Source organism: Akebia trifoliata, chromosome 14 (genome assembly GCF_017979445.1).
Source record: "Akebia trifoliata isolate Shusen 1 chromosome 14, ASM1797944v1, whole genome shotgun sequence".
NCBI lineage: Eukaryota > Viridiplantae > Streptophyta > Magnoliopsida > Ranunculales > Lardizabalaceae > Akebia > Akebia trifoliata.
In genome coordinates this window covers 33,011,581-33,024,479 of record NC_141388.1, presented here as the reverse complement: position 1 = coordinate 33,024,479, position 12,899 = coordinate 33,011,581, and the positions used below count along the sequence as shown (strand labels likewise).

The following is a 12,899-nucleotide window of genomic DNA, read 5'->3' as shown; positions in this document are numbered from 1 at the left end:
GAAAACACTTCATGTTGTAATTATATAAGATTTGTTTGATACATAAACCGGGGTTGAAGGGACCCCTCCCTTAAAAATATGCTCAGCGCCAATAATTACAGCAAAAATCCTCAATGAGGATTCTCGTCAAGATGTCAACTCCAGAGAGATGCCATCCCACATATTTTAGAAACGGGCAAATTACTTGGAGGACCCTGACGAAGGGATATTATCTAAAATAGACCTTGAATTTTGGGCGATAGTTTGATAGTTCATTTAGTAAACTTTTTATTTCTTAATGGACCATCTTATTATTGTCAAGCTTACCAATATTTATTTATTGCCGAGGTCAATATTTTTATTATCAAACTAACTACTTATTAGTGTAGAGCTCACCCCTTTTTATTGTTGAACGCGATGCTGTAAAATCCATCCGTTTTCATGTTTTGAGATTTATTTTATTAAAATACATGGAAATATCGATTAAAAATTTGACATAACGACTTCCCTAGATGATTTCAAATCAAAATAACCATCTTTGATTGATTTTCATCCAAAATCGAGATAAAAATTATTGAAACCTAGTTTTTTACATATACCTTTAAAATAGTTGAAAAAACTCTTGAAAATAGATATGCTCAGAATTTTCAGATCTGTGTTGTTGGTAATAATAACTTGCTTTCTCAAAAGTTTTACCTCCCCTTCCCCCCTTTCCATTCTAACCTGGAGCTAATGTGCTTGAAATCTTAAGTTTCTTAAAACCCTGCTCTATTTCATGCGCAATGGCTTGAATCTCACCACCTCTAAATTATGAGTGAGAGATTGAAGCTACTGGTCATCTTGTAATAATTTTTTCCTAACTTTTTCCGTGGTGTTCATACGTAAATTCTTCTTAGTTCTGTATATAAATAGGTTGGTTTTATGATAGAGAAAAGAACATAGTGATGAGTTACTTTTATCTAAGAATGTCCTATAGTTTTATGTGCTTTTTTGTAAGAAATCCAGACAGTAGTTATGAAGTGTCCTAATTGATAATTTGATATCAAATAAATTAACGAATTGACAATCTTTGTGTACATTGATTATTTCCCAATGGTTGACCTCAAGAGTGTCCTCTTTGCAATTGAGTTTTTACTCATCTTATCACATCTTGTCATCTGTGCATTTCAGGTTGATCATTTGTTCAAACACCGGATCAATGGCAGTGTGGTTCATGCTGCTGATTATCTAAAGCAATTCCCCTCTCCTATTGTTTCTATTATTGCCAAGTTCATCTCTCTCGTTTCTGGTGGCTTTGCAGCTATTCTTATCATCATTGCATTTCTGGAAGAATCTTTACTAGAGGGCCATGTAATAATACTTCCATTCACACCAATATAAAGCTTTAATTGCGTCCTTTTTTCATACTTTGTTATTAGGTTTAGTTTAAACTGTAAACTAACAAGCATTATTAGCTTACAGGTTAAACTGAATTGTTATTAGCTAACTCATCATTACTTCTTTTTTGGTAGCGAAGCCTTCATTGTTGTACATTCACATATAAAAGTGGAAGATTCTGGAGTTGAACCAAGTGTTCCGTACTAACCAAATTTTCAACCTCTTTTGCAGTTTATTTTGGAACAACTCTGCAATATGATCTGTCCATCAAAGCTGAGTCCGTTTATCTTTTGGTTCTGAATAAAGCCCACACCCAAGAAGAGTTTATCAGGGGATCTATAAGTAAAAATCCTTACTCTAGTGCTGAGATTGGTCCGTTGATGCGAGATGTTAAAACTAAGATTTGTCATCAATTGGATCTGTTAGGTCTTCTTGAAGATGACTATGGCATGGAGTTGCTAGTCGCTGAAAATATAATCTTTCTTGATTTGAGCATTGCTCAAGTTTATGAGCTAGTTTGGAAGAAGTCAAATAATCAATCTGCAAATACCATTGCCAATTCTGCCTTTTTGCTATCTTCAAGTGCATTTACACCCGTCAGAGATTGTCTTCCTATGACAGTGACTTACAAGCTTCAGGTATTTAATTTTTCAGATATGTGGTTCTTGTTGGTATAATATTGTAATATGATTCGAAATGATGATGAAATTTTCTTATTGAGTGATTATTTACTACTCGTTGAGCTTATTCCATTTCCATTTTTTCCTTATTTTATACAAAGAGTTCACATCTATGTGGCAGGAGAAGTTTATAGCATATATTCTTTTTAACCTCTCTGATCTTCACATCCAAATTGACAACATTTGTGGGACGATGAATTGAAGTCCAACCAAGAAGAGTTGGTTTCGGTGCTCAATCTGCTGATGTCTATTGCTGCAAAATCAGAGAAAATATAAGGGCCTTGTTACTTCTCAGTGCTCTTGGTCTGCTTCTTGAGACTGCAAGACATGCTTTCTCAGTGGACGCCATGAAGCCAGTTGAAGGCATTCTTTTGATTGTTGAGAGTCTAACAATGGAGGCAAACGAGAGTGACATTAGCATCACTGAGGCGTGCTTAGAGTCACTAATGAAGAAAATGGTTGGATTATGTCACAGAGTTCAAGAATTTGGAAGTTTTCCAAGTGCCAATCAAAATTAGATCTTCCAGATATAAGCCATTTAACATTATCGTCTATAACATCATGCACCGAAGTGGGCAATGCTCTAAATATATGGGATTGTAGTATTTCTGACTTGGAAGTTGAACTTCCTGCACAAAAGCTTCATATGTGGGCCTTGACAACAGTTCCAAACCTTGCATATTGCATTGAATGTGGCATAACGATTATTAACAGTCCACAGTGCCACCTCAAGTTTGATTATTTTTCTTTTGTATCTTTATTGTTTATTTATGATGTTGACCATGTAATTTGCAAAGGATTTATTGAAGATTAGTACAATACTAACCTGATCAGGAAACTTTATACACCATATTTCCTGCTTCATGATGAGGTGTGTTCCTTTTATCATTTTTTTTTTATTGTAAATAAAATTGTCCACTGCACGTTCTTTAAAATTCCATGTACTGAGTGTTTATGCGATTGATTTACATTGTCGATGATGGGATCATATGGAAAATATTTGATGGTGATTTTAATCACTTAATAGATCACCTTATTCAGAAAGGTTTTGATGTTCTCAATGTATGTATGATAGTGGTGTGTTTGAATTGCTCTACTTGAGAAGAGCCACCTTTGTGATTGTGATTTTCTTGATGATCTTGGTAGTCTTATTTTGGAGTTGATTGAGGTTAGGAAAGTCTTCTCGAGGTGAATTCACCAATGTAAATAAACAATGATGAGTAAAGAAGTCATGGGTAATCCTGCAAGGAAGGTAAGAATCGACATCACTTTATCGAAGTTGCTAGCCAGATCGAAATTGGAGAGTGGCAGAATCAATGCCACTTCAGTTACTTGTACAATCAATTTTGGAATCAGATCAATCATTCCTCTTATATCGGCAATTATTACTTCACTTCAATCTAGATGAAAACTGAATTTAACTTTGTCGTGCATATCATGCAAATTGAGGTTTCTCCTTTACAATTAGTTCTAAAAAACATTGATAACTTTATAATTATGTATATGAAAATAAATGTGCAATGGGTTGACAATGGCCCAAACAACTATCAATAACCAGAAAAAAAGTAACTCACTACTCAAGCATGAAGGACACAATTCTTTTTTTACCCAAACTACTATTCTACAAACTTGTTCAATATATGCAACTTTCAAACAATATTCTTTCATTGGTTGATGTGATGAGTTTCAATACTGATACAAGGTACACTTCATTTTTTAGGAAAAACTTATATGCATAAAAGAATTGATATAAGAGAAGCCATCTATTCACATAGCTCATTTGAGAAAATCAAAACCCTGTCCCCTGCTACTACCAACAACACCCTTCCCTATATCCCCTTCCACAACTTTCCCAATAGAAGCATTCAACTCCTCTATTAACAATTCTAACTGGAGAGAGTCACCAAAAAGTTCCCTCATTTCTGAAGTGCCCCAAGAACATGTCATCAAAAGTGGTAAGGAAAATTGTCCATGAAAAGATACTTAAGATCTCATTCATGATCACGGCATGCACAAGTCACAATAATATCTCCTTGAGGACAAGTAGGATGAGCATTATGAAGCACATAATAACAAGCACCGTAGCACACTTCACCATTCCTCCTTTCCTCTACGTTCTCTCAACCTACAAAAGTCCAACACACCCTGAATGACAATGACCCAAGCGGGAGTATTACATACTAAATGGATAGCTGAACAAGACAGAAAGAGGACCTTTGCCAATTATTTACAGTCTTGCTCTACTGTGGCTGCAACATTCTGAGTTAAAATACCACGCTTGGACTGAGCCTCATCACCAACAGACATTGTCTTTCTGCCCCATGCCAACCATCACCCCTGTGGCGTGGTCGGCCAACAATGATAGGGAACACTGCCCTCGAAGCATCATCTCCAGCAAATCCAACCTAAAAGTAGTGTTGTCATCAAAAGAACCAAAATTAAGTTCCCTGAATAAATTAGGGGAAAATGAAGAGAATGGTAGTGACTATATCTACATAAGAAAGAAGTCGTGAATAATAATAGAACATAATAATATTCCATTAGAAATAAAAAAAATCAAACACGAAGAAGAATCTTGATTTGGTACCTTAACCATTCCTGTCCCATTGTTGCACACAAGAGGCTGAATATCCTCAGAGTCTGCCATTTTCTATGGGCTACTGGACAAAGCTACCAATCTCTGATCATAGGAATAAAAAAATAGTGGGAAAAAGAACAATCGCTTGATCCATGCCCAATTCGTAGATTCAATTAGCTATCAAGAACTATATATGATGCTGATGCACACTTTGATTTAGTCTAAAGTTGTAATTCATGAAGTTCTCTTTATAGCATATATAATAATGATAACAAACTATTATGTTTACTTTTCTTTTTAGAAGTATAATTTTTATTGAAAAAGTGAACAATCAACCGAGTTGACCAACAACAAAAGAAAAAGGTGTGTCCTGAGACATCCATGCAATGGTGTGTTGTACAACAAACCAAGTAGTCAACAGTCTATAAAGCAACAATGGTTATAAAGTTTAAAATCTAATAGACTGTGGAACAAAAAATAACAGAGAATTCCGTAGTGGTGTAGTTTGTCTAATAATTCCAAAAGAAAAAAAAAATCAGATTCAATAAAAAATTCAATTACTTGAAAATAATACAGGACCTGGGGATACTAATAATATTTGCACTTCACAAATTTCATGAGCACTCACTATAATTCACTCAGTAAAGCCATGTAAAAAAAGTTCCAATTCACTTGGTAAAATTATGTAAAAAAAAAAGTCCAATTCACTTGGAATTTAATGAGATAATAGGATAGGGGACTTGCTAATTCTGATTGTTGGAAAAATCTGCATTTCTATCCAGATTTTTGTGATCAAGTAGGGATATTTGAGCTACGATTCAAGTGGGTCCCATTACTTTTTTGTAGTTGGACCACTTGGAAACTTATTCATCTCATTGAAGATAATAGTTTCATGTTTTAAGTTGTCAAAAATTCATTATGGGTGAATGACAAATCAGCTCCAAAGAACCCCTATTAGCCATGGTTTGTTGTATGTGGTTTATAAGATTATTGAGTTTATAAGAGAAACTCTTTAGTCCCACATCGGATAGGAATAAGAAAATTGTCTAGTTCTTATATAGAACTTCTTATATCACTTAAGTGTATATGAGAGAGAGACTTGGATAAGCCCACGCACGCGCACAAGGGGCCCATGGGCTCAAGAAGGATTTGATCCATTGGTCCAAAATATCCTTAATGCGTATGCGGGCACACGATGCGCGCGCAGGGGGGGGTGCAAATCCCGTCAATTTGGCTTCACGTTTTCTTATGAAGGGGCACACACACCCCTCACCGTCCATTTAATTTTAAGGGGCACACCCCTCTCCGTCCATTAGAACACCATGGGTGCCTGTTCGGCCAGTAAGGACACCTCCTTTGATTTCTTTGGGTGTCTCTTAAGAGACACACATGCACCTGTCCTTTTCTAAGAGACACTTGCACATTCCTTTTCCTAAGAGACACCTTGTCTCTTAAATTTCTATAAATAGGTCATCTCGACCTCAGTTTTATTCACTCAAAAATTTTCTCTTCTTTGCTGTTTAAACGTGCAAGCATTCTGTTTTCCTTCTGCATTCTTTGAGAGTATAAACAGTAGCGTTCGGTTCGCTAGACGTGTAGATTGTAGTGCTGCCTCTACACGTGTGATCGTTGTATCCTGGGAGACAATTGTTCATTGATCCGTGTGCACCAAGTTGCGGGAACAAAATTGTCTTAAGGACATTGTGTTCAACACAAGCCTCGGTCAAACTTTCTTTTTGTTCATTCTCGGGTATCTACCGCTTCAACTATTCAACAATCTTAAGACAATTTTGTGTGTTGGATTTTTTTTCTGTTCTTACAGATTAGAAAAATGAATCACCAAGAGAAACCCGAGAAATTTAATGGCTCGGATTTTAAGCGTTGGCAACAGAAAATGTTGTTTTATTTAACAACATTAAACTTAGCCAAATTCCTTCAAGAAGATGCACCTGTTCTGAAGGAAAACGAATCAGATAGCACAACGGTTGCTGCTATCGAAGCATGGAAACACTCTGATTTTCTATGCAGGAACTATATCCTCAATGGATTGGATAATACACTGTATAACGTATATAGTCCAATCGTCACTGCAAAAGAACTGTGGGAATCCTTAGACAAGAAATATAAGACAGAAGATGCCGGACAAAAGAAATTTGTAGTCGGCAGATTCTTGGATTATAAAATGGTGGATTCTAAAACTGTTATCAATCAAGTTCAAGAACTTCAAATTATCCTGCATGAAATTCATGCAGAAGGTATGTCGATTAGTGAATCATTTCAAGTGGCATCGGTAATTGAAAAATTACCGCCATCTTGGAGAGACTTCAAAAATTATTTGAAGCACAAACGTAAGGAGATGAAGCTCGAGGACTTGATTGTGCGGTTAAGAATTGAGGAAGAAAACAGAATAAGTGAGAAAGGGACGAAGTATAACTACTACGAGTCCAAGGCCAATGTAATAGAAGTTAAACGGCCTAAGTCGATCTCTCACAACAAAAAGAGGAAAATCTCTACTCTGAGTCCTAAAGGTAAGGACTTTAAGAAATTCAAGGGAACCTGTTTTGTTTGCAACAAACCAGGACATCGAGCCAAGGACTGTCGCAAACGCAAGGACCAGGATTCATCGAAGAATAAATTGGTTCAAGCCCAGTTGTCCGAAGTAGAGAATCTTGTTGCTGTTGTTTCTGATATCAACCTCTCAGCAGTTGTCTCTGAAGTAAATTTAGTCGGAAATACTAAAGAATGGTGGGTAGACACAGGGGCTACTCGACACATATGTTCTGACAAAAATTTATTTTCAGAATATAGTAAAACAGGAAAGGATGAACAACTCTTTATGGGTAACTCTTCAACTTCAAGAATTGAAGGGCAAGGAAAAGTAGTGCTGAAATTTACTTCGGGAAAGAGTCTTACATTAAATGACGTGTTGCACGTACCAGACATCCGGAAAAATTTAGTATCCGGATCTTTACTAAGTAAGAAGGGTTTCAGATTAGTATTTGAATCTGATAAGTTTGTACTTACTAAAAATGGGATGTACGTGGGCAAGGGGTATTTGACCGATGGTCTGTTTAAACTAAATGTAATGACAATTGTACCCAAAAATTCAATTATGAATAAAGAGAATTCTTCTGTTTATATGCTTGAGTCTTTCAATATGTGGCATGATAGATTAGGTCATGTGAATTTTAATACCTTGCGAAGGTTAATGAATTTAGATTTATTGCCTAAATTTCATATTGATCAAAATCATAAATGTGAAACATGTGTGGAGGCCAAATTAACCAAAACACCCTTTCATTCTGTGGAAAGGAATTCAAAACCTCTAGAATTAATTCATAGTGATATCTGTGATTTAAAATTTGTGCAAACAAGAGGTGGGAAAAAGTATTTCATTACTTTTATCGATGATTGCACAAGATATTGTTATGTTTATTTACTAAGGAGTAAAGACGAAGCCTTAGAAATGTTTAAATATTACAAGGATGAAGTTGAAAATCAACTCAATCAAAAGATAAAGGTAGTAAGAAGTGATAGAGGAGGTGAATATGAAGCACCCATCGGTGAGTTCTGTTTAGAACATGGTATTATTCACCAAACTACCGCTCCTTATTCACCACAATCTAATGGTGTTGCTGAACGCAAAAATCGAACCTTAAAAGAAATGATGAATGCTATGTTAATAAGTTCTGGTTTACCCCAGAATTTGTGGGGGGAAGCAATACTTTCAGCAAATCATATTCTTAACAAAATACCTCACAAGAAATCAGACCAAACTCCATATGAGTTATGGAAAGGTCGAAAACCATCATATAAATATTTAAAAGTGTGGGGGTGTTTAGCTAAGGTAATGGTTCCTAGTCCGAAAAAGGTTAAAATAGGACCAAAAACCATTGATTGTATATTCATTGGTTATGCACATAATAGTAGTGCATATCGATTCCTTGTGCACAAATCTGACATTCTTGACGTTCATGAAAATACGATTATTGAGTCAAGGAATGCTTCATTTTTTGAGAATATTTTTCCTTGCAAAAATATACAAAGAATAAGTTCTCATAAAAGAACTTATGATACTGCGATTACTAGCTCACAAGAAATATAGACCAAAAGTCTATAGAAAATAAGGATGAACCTAGACGCAGTAAGAGACGTAAAGTGACTAAGTCTTTTGGTCCTGATTTTCTAACTTTTTTGTTAGAAAATGAACCTCAAACCTTTAAGGAAGCTATGTCTACACCTGAAGCACCTTATTGGACAGAGGCTGTAAATAACGAAATTGATTCAATTATGCAGAATCATACTTGGGAATTAGTGGATCTTCCACCAGGCAGCAAACCTATAGGTTGTAAATGGATCTTCAAAAAGAAGATGAAACCCGATGGTTCCATAGACAAGTATAAGGCAAGACTTGTTGCCAAAGGGTTCAAACAAAAAGAAGGTTTGGATTATTTTGACACCTATTCACCAGTTACAAGAATAACTTCCATTCGCATGTTGATAGCTATTGCTGCATTGCATAAGCTAGAAATGCATCAAATGGATGTTAAAACAGCATTTTTAAATGGTGAATTAAATGAAGAAATTTATATGGAACAACCAGAAGGTTTTACTGTCAAAGGACAGGAAAGAAAAGTGTGCAGACTTGTTAAATCTCTTTATGGATTAAAACAAGCACCTAAACAATGGCATGAAAAATTTGACAGTGTAATGATGTCAAATGGTTTCAAAATAAATGAATGTGACAAATGTGTATACGTTAAAAGCATTGAAGATGCTTATGTCATTGTTTGCTTATATGTTGATGATATGTTAATTTTAGGAACTAACAAAAATATCATCAAGTCAACAAAGAAAATGTTGACTAATAAGTTTGAAATGAAAGACTTAGGTGTTGCTGATGTTATACTAGGGATAAAAATTAGTAGAACATCAGAAGGACTTGTATTATCTCAATCACATTATATTGAGAAAATACTTAAGAAATTTAATCAATTTGATTGTAGTCCAGTTAAAACACCAATAGAAGTTAATTTTCATTTGAAGAAAAATACTGGTGAGAGTATCTCTCAATTAGAATATTCTCGTATAATTGGCAGTTTAATGTATCTCATGAACTGCACAAGGCCAGATATTGCTTACTCAGTTAGCAAACTGAGTAGATATACAAGTAATCCAGGATTAGATCACTGGAAGGCATTAGTCAGAGTTTTAAGATACTTAAAATATACTCTAGACTATGGGTTGCACTATACAAGATATCCGGCGGTACTTGAAGGATATTGTGATGCGAATTGGATATCATATTCTGAAGAATCAAAATCCACAAGTGGATATATTTTTACACTTGGAGGTGCAGCCGTTTCTTGGAAATCTTCTAAGCAGACGTGTATAGCCCGATCTACCATGGAATCGGAATTTATAGCGTTAGATAAAGCAGGAGAAGAAGCTGAGTGGCTTCGACATTTTTTAGAAGATATTCCTTTATGGCCAAAACCCGTGCCCGCCATCTGTGTACATTGTGATAATCAAGCAGCGATAGCTAGGGCACAAAATAATATTTATAATGGTAAATCTCGACATATTCGTCGTAGACACAATACTGTTAAGCAGTTACTCTCAAATGGAGTTATTTCAATTGATTATATAAAATCTAAGGAAAATCTCGCGGATCCGCTTACCAAAGGTTTAACAAGAGAGCAAATATACTGCACATCGAGAGGAATGGGATTAAAGCCTACACAAAAGAATCATCACAATGGAAACCCAACCTAGTTGACTGGAGATCCCAAGATCTTGGTTCAATGGGACAACTAGTTGTGTGTGATTCGCCAGAAGCACTGAAGAGGAAAAACCTCTTATCCACTCCTATGATGTAACGGTGCTGCCTGTAACAGTTTTTTAGGGTAAGCTTTGCTTTTAATGATTCTTATAACTTGATTTTCAAGTGGGGTACAACAGGGTACTCTTAATAGGAATCACCTATGTGAGTGTGAAGTTGGGCCGCTTCCATGAGAATTTATAAAGGCTAAAATTCTCTATAGCACTCATGAATCCAGGAATGTTCAGGGCCAAAATGAACACAACCGTGAGAACCGACTATGTCAGGAAAGGAACTATGTGAATTCTATTGTCTAGATTTACACTTAAGCTTGAACAGTTCAAAACATGGTGTTCACTGTTTAGCTAGTAAATCCTATAGTTTTTTACTAGGGAAGGTTCAAAGCCACAAGCTACCTACCCCGATGTAGTTTATTTCCTATTTATACTCTCTTTATTTTATTTTATCGATTTTATTTGTCGCCATTTTTCATTCATGTGGGGGATTGTTGGAAAAATCTGCATTTCTATCCAGATTTTTGTGATCAAGTAGGGATATTTGAGCTACGATTCAAGTGGGTCCCATTACTTTTTTGTAGTTGGACCACTTGGAAACTTATTCATCTCATTGAAGAGAATAGTTTCATGTTTTAAGTTGTCAAAAATTCATTATGGGTGAATGACAAATCAGCTCCAAAGAACCCCTATTAGCCATGGTTTGTTGTATGTGGTTTATAAGATTATTGAGTTTATAAGAGAAACTCTTTAGTCCCACATCGGATAGGAATAAGAAAATTGTCTAGTTCTTATATAGAACTTCTTATATCACTTAAGTGTATATGAGAGAGAGACTTGGATAAGCCCACGCACGCGCACAAGGGGCCCATGGGCTCAAGAAGGATTTGATCCATTGGTCCAAAATATCCTTAATGCGTATGCGGGCACACGATGCGCGCGCAGGGGGGGGTGCAAATCCCGTCAATTTGGCTTCACGTTTTCTTATGAAGGGGCACACACACCCCTCACCGTCCATTTAATTTTAAGGGGCACACCCCTCTCCGTCCATTAGAACACCATGGGTGCCTGTTCGGCCAGTAAGGACACCTCCTTTGATTTCTTTGGGTGTCTCTTAAGAGACACACATGCACCTGTCCTTTTCTAAGAGACACTTGCACATTCCTTTTCCTAAGAGACACCTTGTCTCTTAAATTTCTATAAATAGGTCATCTCGACCTCAGTTTTATTCACTCAAAAATTTTCTCTTCTTTGCTGTTTAAACGTGCAAGCATTCTGTTTTCCTTCTGCATTCTTTGAGAGTATAAACAGTAGCGTTCGGTTCGCTAGACGTGTAGATTGTAGTGCTGCCTCTACACGTGTGATCGTTGTATCCTGGGAGACAATTGTTCATTGATCCGTGTGCACCAAGTTGCGGGAACAAAATTGTCTTAAGGACATTGTGTTCAACACAAGCCTCGGTCAAACTTTCTTTTTGTTCATTCTCGGGTATCTACCGCTTCAACTATTCAACACTGATAACTAGGGTCCAACTAACCTATGGGTATAAGCCCTTGCTACTATTGTTACCATTGTTGTTCTAGTGAGGATTTGAAAGTATTAATTAAAGTTTCTACACACCAAGTACACAAGATTGTCCCCTAATCTTACTCTCATTTGCAATGGGTCAAGAAAAACAGACAATTTTAGAAGGAACTTTTGAATCCCACACGATGGAGGCCGAGAAACAGTCGCAACAAGAGCACAAAGAAGAATAAAATGTTCCAGATCCATGCCCAACATCTAGTGTCTTCATTCGTGGTCAATATAGATCTAATATTAGACAATCCAATTGTATAGTGAATAATTGTTCATACCTTGGATATCATCCTTAAAAATTTAAACCATATGAAATTCTTAACCTCATGAAAAATTGACATTAATTTGAAAAATCTGTATTTTCATTTGGGTAAGATTACATTGGAACCACATCAAGAAATCAAAATCCATCGCGAGAGAGAGAAGAGTGTTTACCTGCCGTTGAGCTTTCCTTAGGATCTCACAAAGAAAAGTCACGAAGAGAGAAGAGATCCGAGTTGAAAGTCTTTAGAGAGGTCGTTGCAGCGAGAGCGAGAAAGAATAGGGAGAGAGTTTCTGCGATTAGAGAGAGAGGGTCGAGAGGGAGGTAGTTGCAGCGAGAGCAAGAGCGAGAGCGAAAGAAAAGGAGAGAGCGAGAGAGACGGCCGTGAGGGTTTCGACGATACTCGTCCGAGACCGAGACGTATCGCCCGAGTTAACTCGGTATCAGAGCTGAACGAGACCAACTCACAAAGTGATTTTTTTGACCGAGTTTTACAACTCATGTACAAATTTTCGAGTTATCTCGTGAGACGTCTCAAACGTATCGGAAAACTCGTCCGAGATGACTCGGTATCGGAGCTGAACGAGACGAGACGCGATACCGAGTTTAA

General features: G+C 36.4%; 1 long non-coding RNA gene across 1 annotated transcript; it reads right to left on the bottom strand.

Annotated features, from left to right (window-relative positions):
* Window positions 1–3,655: 3,655 nt before the first annotated feature.
* LOC147386838 (uncharacterized) lies at window positions 3,656–12,685 on the bottom strand. The gene is made up of 4 exons (XR_015171925.1): window positions 12,463–12,685; window positions 4,624–4,716; window positions 4,251–4,441; window positions 3,656–4,161 (listed from the first exon to the last, which is right to left on the bottom strand). It is a non-coding gene; the product is annotated as an uncharacterized LOC147386838 (long non-coding RNA).
* Between the last annotated feature and the right edge of the window lie 214 nt (window positions 12,686–12,899).